Source organism: Apostichopus japonicus, chromosome 5 (assembly GCF_037975245.1).
Source record: "Apostichopus japonicus isolate 1M-3 chromosome 5, ASM3797524v1, whole genome shotgun sequence".
NCBI lineage: Eukaryota > Metazoa > Echinodermata > Holothuroidea > Aspidochirotida > Stichopodidae > Apostichopus > Apostichopus japonicus.
Window position 1 is genome coordinate 3,582,907 of NC_092565.1, and position 17,133 is coordinate 3,600,039.

Consider the following 17,133-nt stretch of genomic DNA (forward strand, 5'->3'; position numbering starts at 1 on the left):
ATATATATAGGCCTAGTACATTTTACAGAGTTTCGTATTTTGGCCCCGTGAAAAAAAAATGGGGCTCGCGCCCATCTGCCCCCCCCCCCCTCTTGGATACACATCTGGGTTGCGTGTATGACTTAATGGAACTTCTCTCACTCCGTGAATAGTTTGAATTACATATATACCGCAGCGACGTAAATGAATTTTCGCAATATAGTTGTGTGACAGCCTGCATGCATTAGTGTTGCGCCTATCGTAATGATTGCCATATCTGAGGTTAATCAGAGTTCAAACTCACAGAGATTGCTGTCCACCTTTCCTTAACTCTTTGACTCCTTGTTTATGTGATTCGATTACAATTTTTATTTTATTCATTTTAAATTTAAAAAATTCTTTCCTTTTTTTCCCCCGAGACGGCCCGAATTTGTCAACAACTTTTGCCGAATTTTGAGTCCCCTGGACGTTTGGGATATTAAAAACAAGAGCCCAAGGGCACTGCGGTTCCTTGCGTAGGGGTATATGACAATACACATAATATTATCATAGCAAGATTGGGCTCAAATAGTCCAAGTAATTGTGGTCCTACTTGTACCCATAAAATAAGCAACACTATAGCCAACACTTTTGTGATCACAAATTGTCATCGGATTTTTGATCGGAAGGCACTTTTGAGATCTAAATGTGACGTCAAAAATGTAAGAAATATAAAGTCACCTACAAGCGAGTCAACAGATATGATAACATTGGTGACCTCAGATCACCGTTTAGTTTGAAAATGTTCTACCACCCCATTCACAACTTGTCCCAAAATATCAACTGTCACACCTTGGCACTAAGAGATATTGCATTAAATGTCTAAAAATTAACTTTGAACTTGAATACATAACTTCACACAAAAAGGTCACCCGGAGGTCAACCAATTGACATTTTTGATCAGTGAAATGTGAATACAGCATCAGAACTATTACAAAACTTAAATCATTTTTTCTTTGCCCATTTTCTCCCCCAAAAGACTATTTTTTTAACATTAATTGACTCTTGGTGACTTTGAATCAAATGACCGTTAGGTTTAAAAATATTTCCCTATACCATTAACTGGGAGTTATTGCATTAAATGTCTGAAAATTAACTTTTGTCAAATTACTGAAAAAAGACAAATACTCAGATATCTTAAATACATTGATATTGTTTATTTTTTTCAAATAGTAGACATAAACTGTACTGATGTTTTGTAAAATATATGAACTTAAACTTCTGAACTATGGTGGCTCCTTCAAGAAAGCTGTCCGTTTTATCAGTTGGGAGGGTCAGCTATTGTAACTCATCTTTAATGAGTATGGTGAACTGTATGTTCTTTGGTCCATTTCTGCGCTCACGATTGCTGAAGTTATGAGCCTAATTTATGGCTCATGAATCTGCAATGAAAAGATTATAGAAACAAATATTATGTTAATTCATTTGAATACCTGCAGTCTCTGAAAAAATCATGAACAGTTAATGACCTATTGTGTTTTTCATTAAATGCTCTTTTAGGTTTGCTGCAACTATGAAAAACTGGTTTCATGACAATATAACCACATCAATTATTATAATTCCCGATTATAATGTTATTCGTAATGATAGGACTGGCAACGGGGTGGGCAGCTGGCCTCTGTAAACAAGTTTTCAAGTTTGCTTTGATTACTGGAGAAGTTAAATTTTGCAAATTTGATTGTCTTCGATATGCATGGACTTGGGTTTAAAGGCACTGAAGACTCGTCCAAACTGCGTGCGGACATCTGAAAAAGTTAACATTCTGTTGCTTGCAAGTGAAGTTTTGTGTCGCTACAAAATGCAGACAATAATGAAACGTGATACCTGGTTATCTTTAGCTGGATGTTGTTCTAGTTTGTTAAATTTTGGTTCAAATTTGCAAGGTTATTCAAATTTGGTTTCAGTTTTATCAATTTTGTTCAATTTTTTACAGGAATTAAAATTTTTGTTCAAATTTGTTCATTTGTTGTTAACATTGTCAAGGTTATTCGAATTGGTTCAAATTTTGTTCACGATTTGTTCAACCTTGTTCAAATTTCGGTCACGGTTTGTTCCACTTTGTTCAAATATTGTTCAAATTTAATTCAAGTTTGTTCAAATTTGGTTCACATTTATTAAGATTTGTTCAAATTGTGTTCAAGTTTGTTCATGAATGTTCAAATTTTGTTCTGGTTTTTTACATATTTGTTAAAATTTGCAAGGTTAATCAAATGTGATTTCAGTTTCATCAATTTTGTTCCATTTTTTAAAGAAATATCATCAATTTTGTTTCACTTTTCAAAGAAATTTAAAGTTTCTTAAGTTACTTCAAAATTTGGTTCAAATTTGGTTAAAGTTTGTTCAAAGTTGAGCACATAAGACATATGGTACACATATTTTGGTTTAACTTGTTGTGTTTTCATGGAAGTTTTGCAGAGAAATCCAAGTTGCTTTGTGATCACTGTAATAGCTCTCAAGGACTCCACTACCAATTGTTTTACTTGTAGGAATATTTGTGTAGATATGATCTAAGCATGAGTTATAGTCTGTTGTAGGAGTGAGTATGATTTGTTTGTATTTGAATGTTCTTGTGAATAAAGAGAGAAGGCTGTTTTTGTCTGGCGTGTTTTGGAGTACATCAACATTGAAATCACCAATAATCAATGTTTGTTGTGAATGATCTATGTGATTTAGAAAGTTACTCAATGCATCATGGAATTGTTGCATAGGAACCTTATTAGACCTGTAAATTAGTGCACTTTGAATAGTTCCAGCACATGTGTCTTTGGTCGTCAGGGAGATTTCAATATTATTTGTATTCAGAGTATGTTCAGTCAGTGTTGTGATATTATTCTTAGTGTAGATTACAGTGCCATATGGGGAATTTGAGACAGGAGCATGAGATGGGATGTTTTTGAATAGTGTAAATCCTTCAATGTACAGCTCATCATTTGTTACTGCTTCTGATAAATGGCATTCAGTGAAAAGTAGAATATCAGCAGATGTGATTGTGCTGTCATGAATTATGTCAGAAATGTGTCTCTTCAGTGATCTTACATTTTGATGAATGATGGTGGTGCTGTCCGTACTTTCAAATGCATGGCTGCATATTTTCAATGATCGTGTGGAACGAAGGTTTTCTACTTCCTTGACAACATTTCGATCGACATTAATTTTTTCAGGATTAAGTTCAAGAATGTATAATCCATTTATGGAAGTCACTCTACTTAATGCAACATAGTGTTTGTGACATTGTGATCTAGCACCTGACATATCAACAACTATCTCTTTCATTGTATCTCCTTGACATCTATGGACTGTCTTTGCAGTTGCTGGTCTCAGGGGAAATTGTTTCCGCATAACTTCTGCATTTTTGTTGCGACCAATCCGAAACTGTCGACTACTTCTTGATATTGGTGTCCATGTTGAAGCAAGCTTTGAATGATACAGTTCTCTTTTAGAGTGTTGACATGCTTTACCTACACTAATGTCATCGAACTGTACCCATATAGTGTGAATGTTCTGATCATGTACATTCTCAATATACTTGATGATACCAGTAGCACCATTAATCATTCCATCTTCAACTGAAACATTGAGACAGAGGTCAATTCGTTGGTCAATGCCCAAGGAGAGTTCAGTGAATAATCCCATTGTCTTTTGAGGGTTGTTCGGTATGAAAGTCAGTATTTTTTGTTTGACTGTGTTTGGGACATCACCTACGACAATGTCTTGAGATCTAATTGTGAGCTTTAGAGTGTCTAGTTTGGAAAAAACTTCATCATTGTGTGCATTCACTCTTAGGTTTGTCTGATAAACGTGTGTAACATTTGATGGAACATTGTCGGCTGTAAACTGTCTAGTGCTCAGCAGCTTCAAATCATCATCTGTTTGTCTATTTTCTCTTAGTCGGTTCAAAAGTTGAGCAAAACTCTGGTCATCTTTTTGTCGCATGATTTCAGTTAGTTCAAAGGCCATAAAATGATCTCTCCATAAATTAGATGCAAGTGGACCATAATCATGAGTTAGATCATTAAATATCCATCCATCAAACACTGGCTTGAGTTGAAAGAGATCACCAACAGCAATAATGCTAACACCTCCAAATATTTTCTTGCTACCCATAATTTGTTGCAGTCTTTTATCTATGTATGTAAACATTCCATTACCAACCATAGATATTTCATCAATGAAAATGATTTTCAAATTTCGGAACTTCATTCGAAGTGAGTTTAGCTTGTCTGATGTTAATGCCTTGTAATGAAATCCTTGACTAGCTGGAATGAGTAGAGCACTGTGAATGGTACTGCCTTTAATACCATAAGCTGCTTTGCCTGTTGGTGCCATTAGAAGAATGTTAGTATCATCTGGATCATTTCCAGGCTGGCTAGAATAGTATTTCAAAAGTGCATTGTACAGAGCTTTCAATACTTGAGATTTTCCTACACCAGCTCCGCCAGTGAGAAATGTGTACATTGGTTCTTGTTTTGTTTTGCACCAATGCAGTACATAGTAGAAGAAGTCTTTCTGTTGTTTGTTGAGGCTGCGTACCAGACTTCTGTATTCAGAATCAGGCAAGCGAGGTTTTTGCAATTCTTCTATGTTTGCACTATTGACTGCAATCCCAATGTCTTGTCCAATATCATACAATTCAGGTGATTCATTGGAAGGGATTTTCACTTGTTGTTTATCTTTTTCGTCTCGATGAGCCTTTTCCATATGTTCTGTATTAGGTGCAATCTCATCATACATCTCATGGTCTTCATTTTCGATATCATCTATTGCCTGGTCAATGATATCTCCACTGTGGTTATATTCTGCTTCCTTGTCTTTAATCTTGGATTCAACCTGAAGGTATCGTTCTTGGTACGTATCACATGACTCTATGATATTATTCTCACATCTCCAAGGAAAAAACAACATCAGTTGCTCTCTGTAGTACTTTTCTGCATCATTTTCCTTGTTAAACCGAACATATCTGATGATCTTGGCTTTGTTTCTTTTTCTAAAGTTTAATGCACCAACAGCATAGCATTTGACCTCACCAGTATCCTGCATATCATGGTCATCAGCATTATCATGTGATTCATAGTCATGGGTAGTGCTGTCTTTGTTCAATTTGATAGAAGGGTCATCATCATTTTCATCTAATTCATAATCATTGTTAGTGCTCTCATTGCTCTTGTTGTCACTAGTGATATCGAACCAAGCTGCAAAGTCTGCAAGGCAATAATGTTGTAGTGCTTTAGGTCGGACAGCATACTTCCTGATAAGTCCCATACATTCAATATCTGTAGAGTAATCTGGCAACTGTTGAATATATTCCAATGGTTTGATCAGGATTGTTCGATCTTCTAATGGTGAGGTATTTATAAACACAAACTGCCTGGAGGCTTTTCTGAGTGGCATTTGTAATACCAAATACACTGCTTCTTGAGCACTCATTTCAACATGATTAAGGAATTTGTTTCCAATGTGTCGTACTTGCTGTTTGATGTCCATGTTTCCTTCTCTTGCTTCTGTTGTTGCACGCTGCATAAGGTTACTCATACCTCTTTGTCCTTTGCTAATGTAAGATACAATGTACATGGCACATGCATATGGGTCCAGCACATATTGAATATCCATATTAGCTCTCCAAGTTTCTAGCAAGACTTTATTGTAACCATTAATCCTGACTTCAGATGGTGATCTTTTGAGAAAGATTTTGTCTGATGTTATGGATGAACGTATAGCAAGAATGTAATCTCTTTCTGTGCTTCCCAACTTTGTCAACATATCTTCAAATGTGTCAGTAATGTCTTCAGCAAGTTTCAAATCATCCAAATAAGCCTTTATGCACTTGTACAATTCTGTAGTTTTTTCATTGCCTTTAACTTCCAATGGTGTTAGAATCATGGTTCTAGGCATTGGTGGGATAGGAAACCCAAAGCGACAAACACCTTGTCTCTTTTTCCTGCATGTCTTTGCATGGCTGTGAGATTGTAAGTTAACAGTTTGGTTGACTGTGTCAGGTATGTTACATGTGACATATTTATCAACAAATGATGCTACTTCTGTAGGAGCTGCATTTCCATATAAAGGTGCATCTTTGACCCAAACTAGCATGTGAATGTGTGGGGAACCTCTCTGTTGGAACTCAACTCTGTAGAAATGATCAATGATCTCACCAATTGGATGATATGAACTATACAGGAAATTATTCAAGAACCTACGAAACATGTAATCAAAGTGACGTGCACATGTGACAGGGTCACTCTGGATAAGGTCAGATTTCTCATTCCAATTCATGTTTAAGAGTTCTTCATCTGTGAAATGTTTGTTTTTGACTGTTCTTCCAAGGATTTTGAGTAGGTGAAGCCACCTTGTTTCAGCAGCAGAGAATGACAGAAACCATGTTGGGATTCCAAGTTGTCGAATCATTGCAAACAGTTCTTTCTTGGACTTTTCCCAATAGGGAGGAGATCCTCGTAATGTTCGGAATACTCTAAATCCTTCATCTAGGGTCAATATTTGCTTGATACTTTCATTTGTTTTGAAATGTTGAGCAGTTAATTTCTTCCCTTGTGTTTTTTTCTTTCGCATACTCAGTGTTACTTTCTGCTGTATTTGGTTTATTTGTAGCTTCTTGGTTTTGTAGAATATGTTTTGGACAGATTTAGCAAATCTTCTATCTTTGTGGCGCAGTTCCCACTTACATATTGTGCTGTAGTGTACCTTAACTTTGTTATCACTTCTTGGCTGTCCACAAAATAATGTTGGAAATGCAAGTATTTCAGAAAGACTGTCTTGAAATAAGCCCATAGGTCTATTTCCTTCACCTGGTGCTACGCAATAAGCAAGTTGGCTTTGTTCCTGAAATTCTGGTGTTAGCATAGTATCTAATGTACCTGTAGGTTGCATGTCCTCACTTTGAGCTTCTGTCCAATCATCATCTGAATCTGGATTGTCTTCATTATTGGTTTGAATTGAAGGAGTTGCACCTACTGGTAAGTCAGCATTCTCATTTTTATCAGATTGTTTTTCAAGAGGTTCCATGAATTCGTGCCAATCATCATCCATCTGGTGCAATGTTTCCTTCCAATTCTGATCAATTGAGACTCTTTCATCTTTGTATAATTGACTGTTTGCAACTAGCCATTTTGCAGCATCAATTACTTTATTGGGCCTGACATTTTCACTTTGAACCGAGTGCTTATAAGAAAGTTTTCTCTTAAACTTGACAGGAATAGTCATGCTTTCATTTAGCTTGCGTGGTAATAGTCTACATGTACTTGACACATCAGCTGCAACATTTACCACATTTCCTTTCAGATTCAATTGTCGCCCTCTAGGAAGTTCTCTAATTTGCATAAATGGTATACGAAGAGCTACTAATTTCTCTTCAAGAGAATGCAATTGTAATTCTTTTGGAACTGTCACAAACTTCATGTTATTGTTAAGGCTTAATGGTGGTATCTTATCAGAATTAATATATTCCTTGCAGGTACTACAAATCCACAATTTGTTGTTGATAGAAGGATTGTGTAAAGCAATGCTGAATGTAGATTTTGCTGTTTTCTGTACAAAGCTAGTGACACTTTCTTTATACCATAACTGTTCACAACAACAGCACACATATTCTGGACCTACTGAAATAGAGTTGAGAAAGCTTTCTTGCAATTGTTGAATTGATGAAGTGTTACAGCTGGTTCTCTTGTTGTATTTGGATTTGATTTCATTAGCTGCAAACTGTGGATCTGTTCTAGCTTTTGCCATTCGTTCTTGATTCTTTTGTTTTTCTGTGACAGTGTAGGTGTCATTTTTGCGAATAGTGTTCATTCGTTTCATGTTTTGTTTCTGTTCAATTTGAGAATATTCCAGTTTTTGTCTTGTGCCTTTCATCCGTTTGATGTTTTGTTTCTTTTCATTTTGAGAGTACTCCTCATTTTGTCTTGTGTCTTTCATCCGTTTAATGTTTTTTTTCCTCTCATTTTGAGAGTACTCTTCATTTTGTCGTATGTCTTTCACTCGTTTGATGTTTTGTATCTTTTCCTTTTGAGAGTACTCCTCATTTTGTCTTGTGCCTTTCATCCGTTTGATGTTTTGTTTCTTTTCATTTTGAGAGTACTCCTCATTTTGTCTTGTGTCTTTCATCCGTTTAATGTTTTTTTTCCTCTCATTTTGAGAGTACTCCTCATTTTGTCGTATGTCTTTCACTCGTTTGATGTTTTGTATCTTTTCCTTTTGAGAGTACTCCTCATTTTGTCTTGTGTTTTTCATCCGTTTGATGTTTTGTTTCTTTTCCTTTTGAGAGTACTCCTCATTTTGTCTTGTGTCTTTCATCCGTTTGATGTTTTTCTTTCTCTCATTTTGAGAGTACTCCTCATTTTGTCTTGTGTCTTTCACTCGTTTGATGTTTTGTATTTTTTCATTTTTAGAGTACTCCTTATTTTGTCTTGTGTCTTTCATTCGTTTCATGTTTTGTTTCTTTTCATTTTTAGAATACTCCTGATTTTGTCTTCTTTCTTTCTTTCGTTTCCTGTTTTGTACTTTTTCATTTTGAGAGTAGTCCGGTTGTTGTCTTCTTCTTTCATTCGCTTGGTATTTCTTGTCCTTTCATTTTGAGTGTACACACAATCTGTCCTCTTGGTTTTCATTCTTTTTATATTCTTTTGCATTTGTTCTTCACAGTACATTTTGTTTTGTCTTCTAGTTCTTTGGTAAATAATGTCTTTTTTCCTTTCTTGTTCTCTGTATGCACTGTTAGTTGCTCTAAGTTTTTGCATTCGTTTAGTACTGTTGGAACAGCTACTACTAGGAGGTGATTTAGTGTTGTTCACTTTCTGTTTCTGTTCATCTTTATTTTGTTGCCACAAGTTTTGTCTGTTCAGTTCTTCTTGTACACGATCTCTTGTTGTTTTTGGGTTGTGCGCAGATTCAAGGTTCTCTGCTAAAAGACAGAGATCAGTATTATTTAGTCCATACACAACATCAAAGTGACTTCTATTTGTGTTTTGTATGTAAATTGCACGTTTATTTGTATCTATTCTTTCTGAGAGACTACCACATGCTGGGAATCGTAGCCATTTCCATTCACTACCAGACACAGCATATGTATAAATGTCAGTTTGTAAAAGTTTTGCAGCAGTCATTATTTCCACTTCAGTAGCCCACACTGAATCATCTGACATATGGGATGTTTGAATATAATCCTGAACAGATTTACTAGTAGATGGTAGGTCACATTCCAGAAGAGATTGCACTATCAAGCGTCTTAGGATATGATGATTATTTTCAGACTTGGTTATTATGAATGACAAAGATCTAAAGAAACAATTCCCATCACCTATTATTCTCCAAATATTACATGGTCTTGCAGTATTAGTATACAATATTGGACTGCAAATATTTGGGAAATTTGGATAAGAACTGGTATGAATTTGCTCGTTATTGTCTGTTTTTAACTGCTTTAATATAGAAATCTTTTCATCACGCCATAAGTCATCTGGAGGGAAGAAAGTAAACGTGTCATGAGTGTGTATACTTTGCAAGTTAATATCAGTAATGTTCGATTGACCAACTGAATGTTGCTCTACTGCTTTTTCAGAGAGAGTTTTATTAGCATATGTTTGTGGCTGGCATGTTTGGTTTGATGTTATATTTTGCTTTGATTCTCTTCTTGTCTTGTTTCGCTGTCTGTAACTCAATTTTTTTGTTCGTGGCATGACAGAATATTGTGGACAATCTCCTTTCCGACAACAGTTTCTGTGGGATAGTAGTGCATATAGAGAGTGATTGACTGTAAATGCTGTTCTGGATTTTGGATACCTATCACAAGCATTTGATCAGAATGTGTGTTACTTTTTTTGGAATGGTTTTCTTTGCAATGCTTGGAATTGAAGTACTTTTTGTATCCCTGTGAAGTTCTTGCTAATATTGTTAAGTGCTTTTTGTGTGCTTAAAGTTGTTTTATGTCAAAGTACTTGTTGAGTTGCCTAGAAATGATTTCAAGAAGTGATAAGGATGTTCTTAAAGTGGGTTTTAATTACTGTCAAGTAGTATGCGGTTTTCTATCAGAACTGTTTAAGAAATGCCTTTGATATATATGTTTCAAAGTTTCCTTTTCTTTTTATGATTATTTGCACTATACTTCGTTCTGATTGTCAGTAATTTGAGCAGTTTTCCGGGTTTTTATTTGGAGTATTTTCAGTGCTTTACATATGCTTTGTTAGTAATTTGAAGCAGTTCTTTTGTTTTATTAGTACTTTCGATATTTTAAGCTCTTTGCAGTGCTTGTCAGCAATTTTTAGACATGAAGTTTTGATAATATTTGGCCTGATAAACTGCTGGTTTGATTGACCAAGTAAACTGTATAGTTATCTTAACATAAAGTGATAGCTAGTAATTATCAATTTTGAACCAGTACTGTAAGCCTTGGGATGGCTTTATAGTTATCAAACTTTGAACCAGTATTGTAAGCCCCTGGGATGGGTTATAATATCAACTTTGAACCAGTATTGTAAGCCCTGGGATGGCTTCATAAATATCAACTTTGAACCAGTATTTTAAGCCCTGGGATGGCTTAATGAAAATCAAGTTTGAACCAGTACTATGAGCCCTGGGATGGCTTTTAATAAACAAGGAACTTACACAGAACTTCAAGCCTTGGGTGTTGAACTGGTATAGCTCACCTGCAAAATAAAAATACAGAAAAATAAACATGTTCTCCAGAAAAAATGACTGTGTCTAGCTTTGGGACCAGCCTACATGGGGTAGCTTAATACACTTATTGTAACTCACCTTTACTTTTTCTCACAGCATAGAAAATGGTGCCTTCTGCCTTCAAAACATGTAAACAGAAAACACTAAGAAAAATTAGGCCTAATCCTAATGTAATGTATTTCTCCATATCTCATTGCCAGACTTCAGCATACTACTGTTGGTATAAGTTAAGCCTATTCCAGCCTGATTTAATGTCTGGGTTATTTAACTTGAAGGTTAAACCTATCCTAGACTACATAAATTACCCATGGACCTAGCCAATTCTGTTCGAGTTAAGAGTGGTCTTGATAAAAATCTAATTAAGTGACAGTTAATTTTCGTAAACCACGCTTGGTCATTTCTCCAACATAACCATTCGACCTTAAGATTTTATTGGCACTGAATCTCGACAATTGCAAATACCAAGGAACCTTAAACAACAGAAGGAAAGATATACCTTGATTTGCAACAATATCGTTAACTCTGATAATAGAACGTGAAGCCCTTGGGTGTTGAACTGATATAGCTCACCTGCAAAATACAAATAAAGGAAAATAACATTATCTCAAAAAAAAACCCGGCTAAGTCTGCCATTGGGGCCAGCCAATATGGGGTAGCTTACACTTATTTTTCTCCCACCTTTACTTTCTGCATACATCTTAGATAATGGTGATTTTCTGGCTTCAAACATGTAAACAAACAACACTGTTCTTGTGCCGTTTCCATATTATTTCATTAATGTAAATGACTGTACGTGTGGAAATTGATGAGAAGAAAGGACCAGGGGCAGAGCACAACTAAAACCCTCTTAAGACTAACAAAAGTAAGACATAGGCTAAGTCTAGAGTCAATGAAGTGAACTTGAATTTTACTAACCTAGTAAAGTGCTATGGCTTTTCCAAGGTCATTTGATTTCTCATCCACCTGGCTGCTAACATTAGTCAAATAACAAAATAAAAGGCCTAGGCTAGTATACATTCTGTACATTTCATTCCTGAAGATGAATACTCCTAGTCCTAGGCCTAACACTGAAAACATATTTTCTTCAAAGCTGACTGCAAATTATAGCAAATCTGCAGGCCTAGACTAGAATCAATGAAGTGAACTTGAATTTACCTGACCTGGAAAAGTATTATGGCTTTATCCAAGTGCAATTGATTTGGTATCCAAATGGCTGCTAATATTAGTCAATAACCCAAAAAAAAGCATAGCTGCAGATGAACTCTCGTAGACCTAATCCTAATGCACCGTATTTCCTTCATATGTCGCTGAAGTGAAAGACTACAGCATACTGCCGTTGTTCTAACTTAGACCTACTGCTACGCCTGATTATGTTTGGGTACAAACTACCTTAAAACACAGGCTTGTCCTGGACTACTGTACATAAATTGCCCACAGGCCTTGCCAGTTTTGTTCGAATTAAGAGTAGTCATTGATTAAAATCTAACTAGGCGACAGTAAATTTTCGTAAACGGCACCTCTTTCTCTTGTTTATTTGACACTGAATCTCGATAATTGCAAAACATTAAGGAAAATGTAACAACAGAATAAAGATATAATACCTTGATTTCGCAACAATATCGTTCACTCCGATCCAATAAGCAACGTTGTACAGTATGTATTATGTTGGGTACGGTGCATAGGCGCAATGCTTGTATATACAACGTTGTATTCAGTTACCGACAAAGATAAATAATAACACTTTGTTCAGATTCTACAGATGCCCATAGTACTAGTAGTGTTGCAATACAAATAATCGATCCAGATAGGGTGAAAGAATGGTATAGAATGCTGCAGTCCTGAAATGCTGTTATTAATAGTATCTGATTCTGAACTCAGTTTCAAGTTGAACCAAATATCCTCTGTACCACTAAAACTATGCATGCAGTCTATCAGTCATCACTGCTGATAATCATCTGGAGTGAAGACTGCTGCTTGACCTCTCAAGGACAAAAGTTAGCAAATTGTGCAGGAGCTGAGTTCAATGTCTGGATGAAGTATGGAGTATCTCACCAGTGGTGGCACTGGCCTAAATATACCAGAAGGGGGGCATCACATAGATCAATGTGAAGTTGAACCAAATATCCTCGTTCCATTAAAACCATGCATGCATTCTATCAGTCATCACTGCTGACAATTATCTGAATTGAAGGGCTTGACCTCTCAAGGATAAAAGTTAGCAAATTGTCCAAAAGCTAAGTTCAATGTTTGGATATAGCATGAAGTATCTCACCAGTGGTGGTACCAGCATAAGTAAACAGGGAGGGGAAGACAAAATAGATTATTAGGGGTGTAAATATCTATTTATCTCACAAATACAAAACTTGGCAAATTGTCCAAAAGCTGAGGTAATGTTTGGATAAAGCATGGAGTATCACACCAGTGGTGACACCAACCTAAGTAAACCGGGATCGAGGAGGGCGGACAGGGGTAACATGGAGGCAACATAGATTCTTGGTGGTGTCAAAATGTATCAATTGGACAACTTTTACACATCTAACCTCTGAAAATATTGCAAATTTAAACCTGATTATAGAAGTTTTAATGAGTACCAGATCTGAGCTTGGTATTTGGTCATGTTTACCTTGTCTGTGTTATTTTCAGATTGATGGCATGTTTCAAATTCATAGTTTCACCATAAAATAAATGTTCATATATTTACTATAGGTGATCTGACCAGCACAAAAATTGATACAAACATTCAAATAACCAAAGAAAGTAATTAGTCAAAAGTCAGCCCGATGCAGATCAACTATTGATTACAATAGCTAACTCCCAACCTTAATGTCCATCCATGCATGCATTCTATTAGTCATCACTGCTGATAATAATCGGAAGTGCAGACTGCTGCTTGACCTCTCGAGTACAAAAGAGAAAAAATATGAAGGGAAAAATGACCCTCCCCCCTGTAGTGCCACCACTGTATCTCACTATTTCCATGGATAAAGAAGTTGAGTCATGTCAGCAGTACCCTGTGTGTTTGGCATAAATGCTATGTCAGAGGAGTTATATAATATTGCCTATATATATTATTAAGGAAAAAAAATTCAAAGAAATAATTCTAAGGGGACAAATGCCCTCTTGCCCCTGTAGCTCAAAAATCAACAATGTCAAAACTTGCAAGTTGTAGTTTCACTAGTTATTGCACAAAAGAAAACACATTTTGACCCATAATTGACTTATGGTGACCTTGGATCAACTATAAAAATTCAAACATTTTTGTCTTTGCCAATTTTCTTCCCCCAAAATACTAGTTTTTTAAACATTAATTGACCTTTGGTGACCTCGGATCACATGAATGTTAAGTTTCAAAATGTTCCCCTAACCAGTTCACAACTTGCCCCAAAATATCAACAGTGTCACACTTTGACATTGGGAGTTTTTGAATTTAAATGTCTCAAAATTAACTTTGACCTTGTATAACTTCACACACAAAGGTCACTTGAGTCAACCCATTGACATTTTTGATTGGTGAGACGTAAATATAGCATCAAAACTATAAAAATTCAAACATTTTTCACTTTGATCATTTTCTCCACCCAAAATATTAGTTTCCTAACATTAATTGACCTTTGGTGACCTCGGATCACATGACCGTTAAGTTGGAAAATATTCCCCTCTACCATTTGCAACTTGTCCAAAAATATCAACCATGTCACACTTTGGCACTGGGAGTTATTGCACTAAATGTCTGAAGATTAACTTTGACCTCATATAACTGAACCCACAAAGGTCACCTTGGGTCAACTCATTGAAATTTTTGATCAGTGAGACGTGAATATAGCATCAAACTATAAAAATTCAAACATTTTTTCTTTGCCCATTTTCTCCCCCCAAAATACTAGTTTTTTATCATAAATTGACCAATGGTGACCTTGTATCACATGACCGTTAAGTTTGAAAATATTCCTCTATACCATTTGCAACTACTCCAAAAATATCAACCTTGTCACACCTTGGAACTGGGAGTTATTGCATTAAATGTCTAAAAATTAACTTTGACCTCATATAACTTCGCACATGAAGGTCACACGGGGGTCAACCTGATGACATTTATGATCAGAAGGTACCTTTAACATCTGAAAATAGCATCAAAACTGTAAAAATCCACAAAACACGAAAAGGTCACCAGAGGTCAAATTGAGGTCAAGGGTCACCCAGATGCGGGTCGACAATTGGATTACATTGAAGCAACTCCCAACCCTAACGGAGAATTTGTTTTCAAGTTATCGCAAAAATACTAGTTTTTTATCATTAATTGACCTTTGGTGACCTCGGATCACATGACCGTTAAGTTTGAAAATATTCCCCTCTACCATTTGCAACTTGTTTCAAAATATCAACTGTGTAACACCTTGGTACTGGGAGTTATTACACTAAATGTCTGAAAATTAACTTTGACCTCATATAACTTAACATACAAAGGTCACCTTGGGTCAACTTATTGACATTTTTGATTGATGAGACCTAAATTAGAGCATCAAACTATACAAATTCAAACATTTTTTCTTTGCCCATTTGCTATCCCCAAAATACTAGTTTTTTAACATTAATTGACCTTTGGTGACCTCGTATCACATGACCGTTAAGTTTGAAAATATTCCCCTACACCATTTGCAACTTGTCCAAAAATATCAACCATGTCACACCTTGGCACTGGGAGTTGTTGCATTAAATGTCTGAAAATTAACTTTGACCTTGTATAACTTCGCACACGAATGTCACACAGGTGTCAACCAATTGACATTTTTGATCGGAAGGTACCTTTGATATCCAAATCTAGCATCAAAACCAAACATTTTCTTTTTTGCCCGTTTCCTCCCAAAATAAGCACATTTTTTCTAATGTGACCTTTGACCTTTTGACCTTAGTTTCAGATGTAGTTTAATCTCCTGATTCCAAAAAACAAAACGACAAGTCTGTACAACCATCCTAACTCCGACCGAAAAACTTTGACCCCATATAACTTCGCACATAAAGGTCACACAGGGTCAACCTGATGACATTTATGATCAGAAGGTACCTTTGACATCTGAAAATAGCATCAAAACTGCAAAAATCCACAAAAACATGTAAAGGTCACCAGAGGTCAAATTGAGGTCAAGGGTCACCCAGATGCGGGTCGACATATGGATTACATTGAGGCAACTCCCAACCCTAACGGACAATTTGTTCTCAAGTTATCGCAAAAATACTAGTTTTTTATCATTAACTGACCTTTGGTGACCTCGGATCACATGACCGTTAAGTTTGAAAATGTTCCCCTAACCAGTTCACAACTTGTCCCAAAATATCAACCTTGTCGCACAATGGCACTGGGAGTTATTGCAGTTTTAATTTGTTCGGTTTTTGGACCATAACTGACCTTTGGTGACCTTTGTGGGCACCAAAAACAATAGGGCACACCTTCTCCATATGGCGGATCTATAGTCCAAGTTTGGCCTCAATCCAACATTCCCTTATTGAGATAGAGCGTACCCAAGCAAGTGTCACAGACACACACACAGACACACATACACACACACACACACACACACACATACACACACACACACACACGCCAACCTGACTACATAGGTTCCTTTTGCTAAAGCAAGGAACCAAAAAGGCTGGCAATCTTTTTTCGTCTCGCAACGTTTTCATTATGTGTCGAAATATTCAGGCTAGAGTCGTTTCCGATTCTTGCAAGAATCGGAAACGATTCCGAGACAACTCATGCAAGAATCGAAGACAGTTCGGGCAAGCGACCGTGTATTAAAACCTTCGCAATATTTTTAATTGAATTACATGATTTGTCTCGAGGCTGCCTGAATTTTTCAACATCATTTATCCGAATTTCGAGTCCCCTGATATATGTTTTGACTGCAGTTAACATCAGACTGTACATATACTTCTTGTAGTGATCATGGTTGACCCATAACCCTGCACCATTTTCAGTTATTAAACAAATAATTAACCAATAAAACAAGTTTTGAATTTGTCAAAAATATAGTCCATAAATGATGATTTGAACACAATTTGGTCATCAAATAGACCAAATTTCTTTTCTTTTCTGTTTTGCCAATTTTATTTCGTATATTTATTGCTCGACACATTAAGGCCTACATATCTCAGTTACAAAGATAAACATAAATTGTTGAATTTTCTTTATTCTGTGAATTAAATTGGGAGTATTCAAATTTAACTTTAAAGAACTTGTGAAGTTATTATTTTTTTTCAAATCTAACGTAGCCTAGTCGACCTTACAACTTAGCTAAATGGTAAAAAGAATCCTTTGCATTGAGGTATCACGAGTATGTGTGAACAGTGCGTACACTCGCCACTGTACAGGCGTTCCGTGCTGCTAATAACGCAAAACATGATGAAATATTAAAACAGTGAAGACGGTTTACT

At 36.1% G+C, this 17,133-nt stretch overlaps 1 protein-coding gene and 1 long non-coding RNA gene across 6 annotated transcripts in view; both read right to left on the reverse strand.

The window, feature by feature from the left end:
- The window catches only part of LOC139967325 (uncharacterized), a 33,936-nt gene that overhangs the window by 5,650 nt on the left and 11,153 nt on the right, over positions 1–17,133 (reverse strand). The gene's annotated exons all lie outside the window — the stretch shown is intronic.
- LOC139967328 (uncharacterized) lies at positions 3–17,131 on the reverse strand. 2 transcript variants are annotated; one of them, XR_011792972.1, is made up of 4 exons: positions 12,303–17,131; positions 11,198–11,271; positions 10,630–10,670; positions 4–1,400 (listed from the first exon to the last, which is right to left on the reverse strand). It is a non-coding gene; the product is annotated as an uncharacterized lncRNA (long non-coding RNA). The 2 variants fall into 2 exon arrangements; XR_011792971.1 differs by having other exon boundaries at positions 3–1,400; positions 11,198–17,131.